The 6,511-nt window shown below is 44.2% G+C and overlaps 1 pseudogene; it reads right to left on the reverse strand.

The window, feature by feature from the left end:
• Positions 1-4,491: 4,491 nt before the first annotated feature.
• On the reverse strand, positions 4,492-6,189 carry LOC105707564 (large ribosomal subunit protein uL24-like; annotated as a pseudogene).
• Positions 6,190-6,511: the final 322 nt, after the last annotated feature.

Consider the following 6,511-nt stretch of genomic DNA (forward strand, 5'->3'; position numbering starts at 1 on the left):
AATCAAGAACAAACTGCCATTCACAATTGCTACAAAGAGAATAAAATACCTAGGAATACAACTAACAAGGAACGTAAAGGACCTCTTCAAGGAGAACTACAAATCACTGCTCAACGAAATAAGGGAGGACACAGATGGAGAAACATTCCATGTTCATGGTTAGTAAGAATTAATATCGTGAAAATGGCCATACTGCCCCAAGTAATTTACAGATTCAATGCTATCCCCATCAAGCTACCAATGACCTTCTTCACAGAACTGGAAAAAACCACCTTAAACTTCATATGGAACCAAAAGAGAGCCCGCATAGCCAAGTCAATTCTAAGCAAAAAGAACAAAGTGGGAGGCATCACACTACCGGACATCAAACTATACTACAAGCCTACAGTAATCAAAACAGCATGGTACTGGTACCAAAACAGAGATATAGACCAATGGAACAGAACAGAGGCGTCGGAGGCAACACAACATATCTACAACCATCCGATCTTTGACAAACCTGATACAAACAAGCAATGGGGAAAGGATTCCCTGTTTAATAAGTGGTGTTGGGAAAACTGGCTAGCCATATGCAGAAAGCAGAAACTCGACCCCTTCCTGACACCTTACACTAAAATTGACTCCAGATGGATTAAAGACTTAAACAGAAGACCTAACACCATAAAAACCCTAGAAGGAAACCTAGGCAAAACCATTCAGGACATACGCGTAAGCAAGGACTTCATGATCAAAACACCAAAAGCATTGGCAACAAAAGCCAAAATAGACAAATGGGACCTAATCAAACTCCACAGCTTCTGCACGGTGAAAGAAACAGTCAATAGAGTGAATCAGCAACCAACAGAATGGGAAAAAAATTTTGCAGCCTACCCATCTGACAAAGGGCTGATATCCAGAATTTACAACGAACTAAAACAGATTTACAAGAAAAAAACAAACAAGCCCATTCAAAAATGGGCAAAGGATATGAACAGATACTTTACAAAAGAAGACATACATGAGGCCAACAAGCATATGAAAAAATGCTCATCATCACTTGTCATTAGAGAAACGTGAATCAAAACTACATTGAGGTACCATCTCACGCCAGTTAGAACAGCAATCATTAAAAAATCTGGAGACAACAGATGCTGGAGAGGATGTGGAGAAATAGGAACACTTTTACACTGTTGGTGGGAGTGTAAATTAGTTCAACCATTGTGGAAGACAGTGTGGCAATTCCTCAAGGATCTAGAAATAGAAATTCCATTTGACCCAGTGATCCCATTACTAGGTATATATCCAAAGGATTATAAATCGTTCTACTATAAGGACACATGCCCACGAATGTTCATTGCAGCACAGTTTACAATAGCAAAGACCTGGAACCAACCCAAATGCCCATCGATGACAGACTGGACAGGAAAATGTGGCACATATACACCATGAAATATTATGCAGCCATCAAAAAAGATGAGTTCGTGTCCTTTGTAGGGACATGGATGAAACTGGAAACCATCATTCTCAGCAAACTGACACAAGAACACAAAATCAAACATCGCATGTTCTCACTCATAGACGGGTGTTGAACAATGAGAACACATGGACACAGGGAGGGGAGCACTACACACTGGGGTCTGTTAGGGGGGAGTGGGGGGGACAGCGGGGGGTGGGGAGTTGGGGAGAGATAGCATGGGGAGAAATGCCACATATAGGTGAAGGGGAGGAAGGCAGCAAATCACACTGCCACGTATGCACCTATGCAACAATCTTGCATGTTTTTCACATGTACCCCCAAACCTAAAATGCAATTAAAAAAAAAAAAACTTTGATTAAAAAAAAAAAAAAAGACTAGGAGAAAAAAAAGAAACTCAACACCTGTTATGGTTTAATAACAAGGCTTAACAGAGTTAACATATTTCATCTAATCTAAGATGCCAATGATTAAAAGACATTATTTTATGCACCACCACAGATAGGTTGCCAATTAAACCAACTTTCTGAATAACAATAAAAATGTGAATTTACTTCCAGTAATGCCAGGAAAGTAAAATGAAAGTGAATTATGGTTTTGACGTGTTAAAGCAAAAAAGGAGGAGGCCGTTAGCCCGAGGTCTTCCCTAAGCAAATGGAGACCGAACTTGGAGGCATTTAGACTTAAAAAAATTAACAAACCAACCACAGTCAATGACAAAATGCGCAGCCACCAGGTGACTGTATGACCAGGGACGCTGAGGGAACCATCCCCACAAAAGGCGGTCGCCCAGCTGGAGCCAATGGGAAACCTGACTCAGCCGCCACCACCAAGAGCTCGAAGCCCCGAGCCGCGTTTTCTGTTCTGGTGCTTCAGGCGTGATTCACGGATCATTCCTTTCCTCAAACTTTAAATTTATTTTGCCTAAATTTCTTCTAACCCCTAACCCCTAACCCCTGACCTGTAACCCCTAACTCTACCCCTAACCCTCACCCTAACCTCTGACCTGTAACCCTTAACTCTCACCCTAACCCCTCACCCTAAACCCCAGCCCTAACCATAGGTCAGTTTCCATGTTTGCACTGATACGTCAGTGCTGATTATTAACGCCGCTGTACTGGGAAGGCCGCGCAGGTAGCGCGGATTTCATAGTAACATTCTGGTACCGAGGCCTTGCATTAGCATCCCATGAGTACTGTGGGTGTCGTCATATGTCGGACGTCCTATCTGCCTTAGGAACGCTCTATTTGTGCTCTGAGGCTGCGGCGTGGACCTCACACTGCAGCCCCCTGGCCTTGGCTGGGAAGAACCCGGGTGCGCAGAATTCAGAGGCGCTTTTGGTGTCCAGCTTTCCACACCGAGACCTTCTTACTAGTCTCCGACCCTCAGCAGCCAGGGCTGCAAACAAGGATTTTACTCACAGTGGACGCCGTATCTCCAAGGTCTGTGCTAAGAACACTGCTCTGCCTTTGCAGCGCCCTCGGGTCTGTGCTGAGGAGAACGCAGCTCCTCTCTCGCGATGCCCCCCGCCCTGACGGGGTCTGTGCTGAGGAGGACGCAGGTCCACCCTTGCAGCAGCCCCCAGGTCTGTACTAAGGACGCAGCTCTGCAGACCGCTGTGACGCGAGGCACGGCTGCGAGCTTGGGCGCCCCCTGCTGGTTGCCAGGCACGGCCGGTCCCTCTTGCTCGCGTTGCTGTGCCCGCGCCCCCTGCTGGCGGCTAAGGCCACTGCAGGGCCCTCTCACAGTGCGGTGACCGGCATTCCCTGCTGGCTGCTGGGGCACTGCAGGACCCTGTTGCTCAGTATAGTGGCAGCACGGCCCCTGCTGGCAACCAGTGCAATGCAGGGTCCTCCTGCTCACAGTGTGGTGCCCATGCTACCAGGCCTTTTTGCTCATGGTGTAATGGCAGCACACCCCCTGCTGGCCGCTGGGGGAAATGCAAGGCTCTCTTGCTCACAGTGTTGTGGCAGCATCCCCTGCCAGCTGCCGGGGGCACTTTAGGGCCCTGTTGCTCACAGTGTGATGGCTGGCGCCCCCCTACTGGCCGCCTCCTGCACCACCTAAAGTCAGAGCGCCAGTTATTCAGCATCCACAGTTCTGGAAATTTAAACTGAAATGGAGCTATTATTGGAGAGCGCTGATGTCCCAGTTCTTCTAACTTGGAAGAAAGGTTTTCACCAAGAGGCAGTACAAAGATGGCAGATAACTTCATTGAAAATAAATACACTGTAAAGAGCTTATTGTAGAAAAAATAGGTAGGCCCCAAGGGTGGAGTAGACTGATCGTGCAGGAAAACAGCCCAAGGGTCCTGTGCAGGGAATTTTAATTTGGACTTCTTCACATTCCTGCCTCTGTTTCAAGTCTCCGCCTGTTTTGTCTGATAGATTTTCTCAACAAAGTAAAAAATGATGAGGTACAAATAATATGTTTAAACTTAATGTTGCAAGTTTTAATATACCTACTTTTCAATTTTCAATACTGTTTTGGCTACTTTAAGAAAAGTAAGAAAAATGACTTTTAGGGTTTACAGGGGGTGCACATGTTTCCTCCAGCCTCAGGCTTGGGGTGACTTGAAAGATGCCCGCCCATCCCCAGCTTTCATCCCAGATGTCCTAATGGTAGCACTAAGCATTTCTCTTTTCTCTATATAGAGATCTTGCCCCAGAAACAAACCCAAATCTTACCATATGTTATGGCACGCTATGATGATGAGCAGCCAAAGCCTCAAGCAAGGGTTGCCTTTGTGAACAAGACTTGTAGAATATGACATGTGAAAGTAAAGCCCATGGTGGAGCTCCTGTCTCAGCACACGGGGAGCATGTTGGGAAGTAAGTTAACAAGTGAGAAAAAAGACTTTTACACTGAGAACTACAAAACATTGCTGAAAGAAATTAAGACACAAATAAATGGAAAGACATCTCATATCCATGGATTGGAAGATTTAATATTGATAAGATAATAGGTATCAATACTATCCAAAGCAATCTGCAGATTAAATACAATCCCTATCAAAATCCAAGTGGCATTTTTTTCTTTTTCAGAAACAGAAAAAATCATCCCCAAATCCCTATGGAATCTCAAATAAATCCAGATAGCCAAAACAGATTTGAAGAAGAACAAAGTTGGAGGTCTCACACTTTCTGATTTTAAAACTTATTACAAAGCTACAGTAATCAAAGCAGTATAGCACTGGCACTGGCACAACTACAGACATACGGACCAACAGACTAGAGTATAGGGCCTAGAAATAATAAACTTTCACATATGTAGTCAAGTGGTTTTCAATAAGGGTGCCAAGATTATTTAATGGGGAAAGAAGAGTCTTGTCAACAAATGGCATTGATAACTGGATACCAACATGCAAAAGAATGAAGTTGGGCCCTTACCTAACATCATATGCAAAGATTAACTCAAAGTAGATCAAAACCCTAAACTTAAGACCTAAAGCTATAAAACTCTTAGAAATAAACATATGGAAAAACCTCCATGATACTGAATTCGGTGATGATTTCTTGGATATGACACAAAAAACACAAGCAACTAAAGTAAAAATAAACTGAACCATATAACAATTAAAAACATCTGGGCCAGGTGCAGTAGCTCATGTCTGTAATCCCAGCACTTTGGCAGGCTGATGCAGGTGGATCACTTGAGGCCAGGAGTTCAAGACCAGCCTGGCCAACAGAGGGAAATCCCATCTCTGCTAAAAATACAAAAATTAGCCAGGTATGTTGACACATGCCTATAATCCCAGCTACTCAGGAGGTTGATGCAGGAGAATCACTTGAGCCTGGGAGGTGGAAGTTGCAGTGAGTGAGATCATGCCACTGCACTCCAGCCTGGGTGACAGAGTAAAACTCTGTCTCAAAAAACAAAAACAACAAACAAAACATCTGCACATTAAAGGACACAATCTACAGAGTGCAAAAGTAACTGTATTAGTACATTTTGTGCCACTATAAGAGAATATCACAGACTTAGTAATTTATAGAGAATAGAAGCATATTTGGCTTGTGGTTCTGGAGGTTGAGAAGTCCAAGAGCATGGCACTGGCAAAGAACAGATCACACAGTGAGAGCGTACCTGAGACAGAGACAGGAAATCAGGGTTGAACTCATTCTTGTATCAGGAGACCACACCTGATATAATGGCTTAATCCATTCATGAGGGCAGAGCCCTCATGACCTAACCACCTGTTAAAGGCCCCACCTCTTAATATTTGCTACAATGGCAATTAAACTTTTCTTTTTTTTTCTTTTTTCAAGTTTTAATCAAAGCTTGTATATAAGATTACTTTATTCCTGCATCTTCTCAATTGTTTCTTCCTTGTATTTGCCCTTTTCCTTTCCTACTTGGAGAGATTTGGTTTTCCGTTCAAGGATCTTTTTGCGGTCTTTGTCCAGTTTTAGCCTAGTGATAACCACCCTGCTGGGGTGAATGCCTACATGGACAGTTGTGCCATTAACCTTTTCCCGCTGTACCCGTTCAATGTAGATTATATATTTCTTCCTGTAAACCTGGACTACTTTGCCAATCTGCTGACCTTTATAGTGTCCTCGTACAACCTGAACTTCATCATCCTTTCAGATGGGCATGGATCACACGTTGTACTTCTCTCTCAGCTCTTTGGAAAGAGGGAAGGACGTAATCTTCCTGCGAATGTGGGAAGGTGCATTGAAATGCCTTTTGCGATTCTTGCTTCAGTCGGAAGTCACAAAGGGATTGAACTTCATTTTGGCAGCTCCCGCTTAGCTGATGGCTGCAAAAGGGAAGAGCTTCTTTTTTTTTTTTTTTAAGACAGAGTCTCATTCTGTCGCCCAGGCTAGAGTACACTGGTGTGATCCCAGCTCACTGCCACCTCTGCCTCTTGGCTTCAAGTGATTCTCCTGCCTCAGCCTCCCAAGTAGTTGGGATTACAAGTGCCTGCCACCATGCTTGGCTAATTTTTGTGTTTTCATTACAGACAGAGTTTCACCATTTTGGTCAGGCTGGTCTCAAACTTCTGACCTCAAGTGATCCACCCACCTCCACCTCCCAAAGTGCTAGGATTACAGG

This window comes from Aotus nancymaae, unplaced genomic scaffold (genome assembly GCF_030222135.1).
Source record: "Aotus nancymaae isolate 86718 unplaced genomic scaffold, 86718_ANA_hifiasm-v0.15.2.pri h1tg000044l, whole genome shotgun sequence".
NCBI classification, from domain to species: domain Eukaryota; kingdom Metazoa; phylum Chordata; class Mammalia; order Primates; family Aotidae; genus Aotus; species Aotus nancymaae.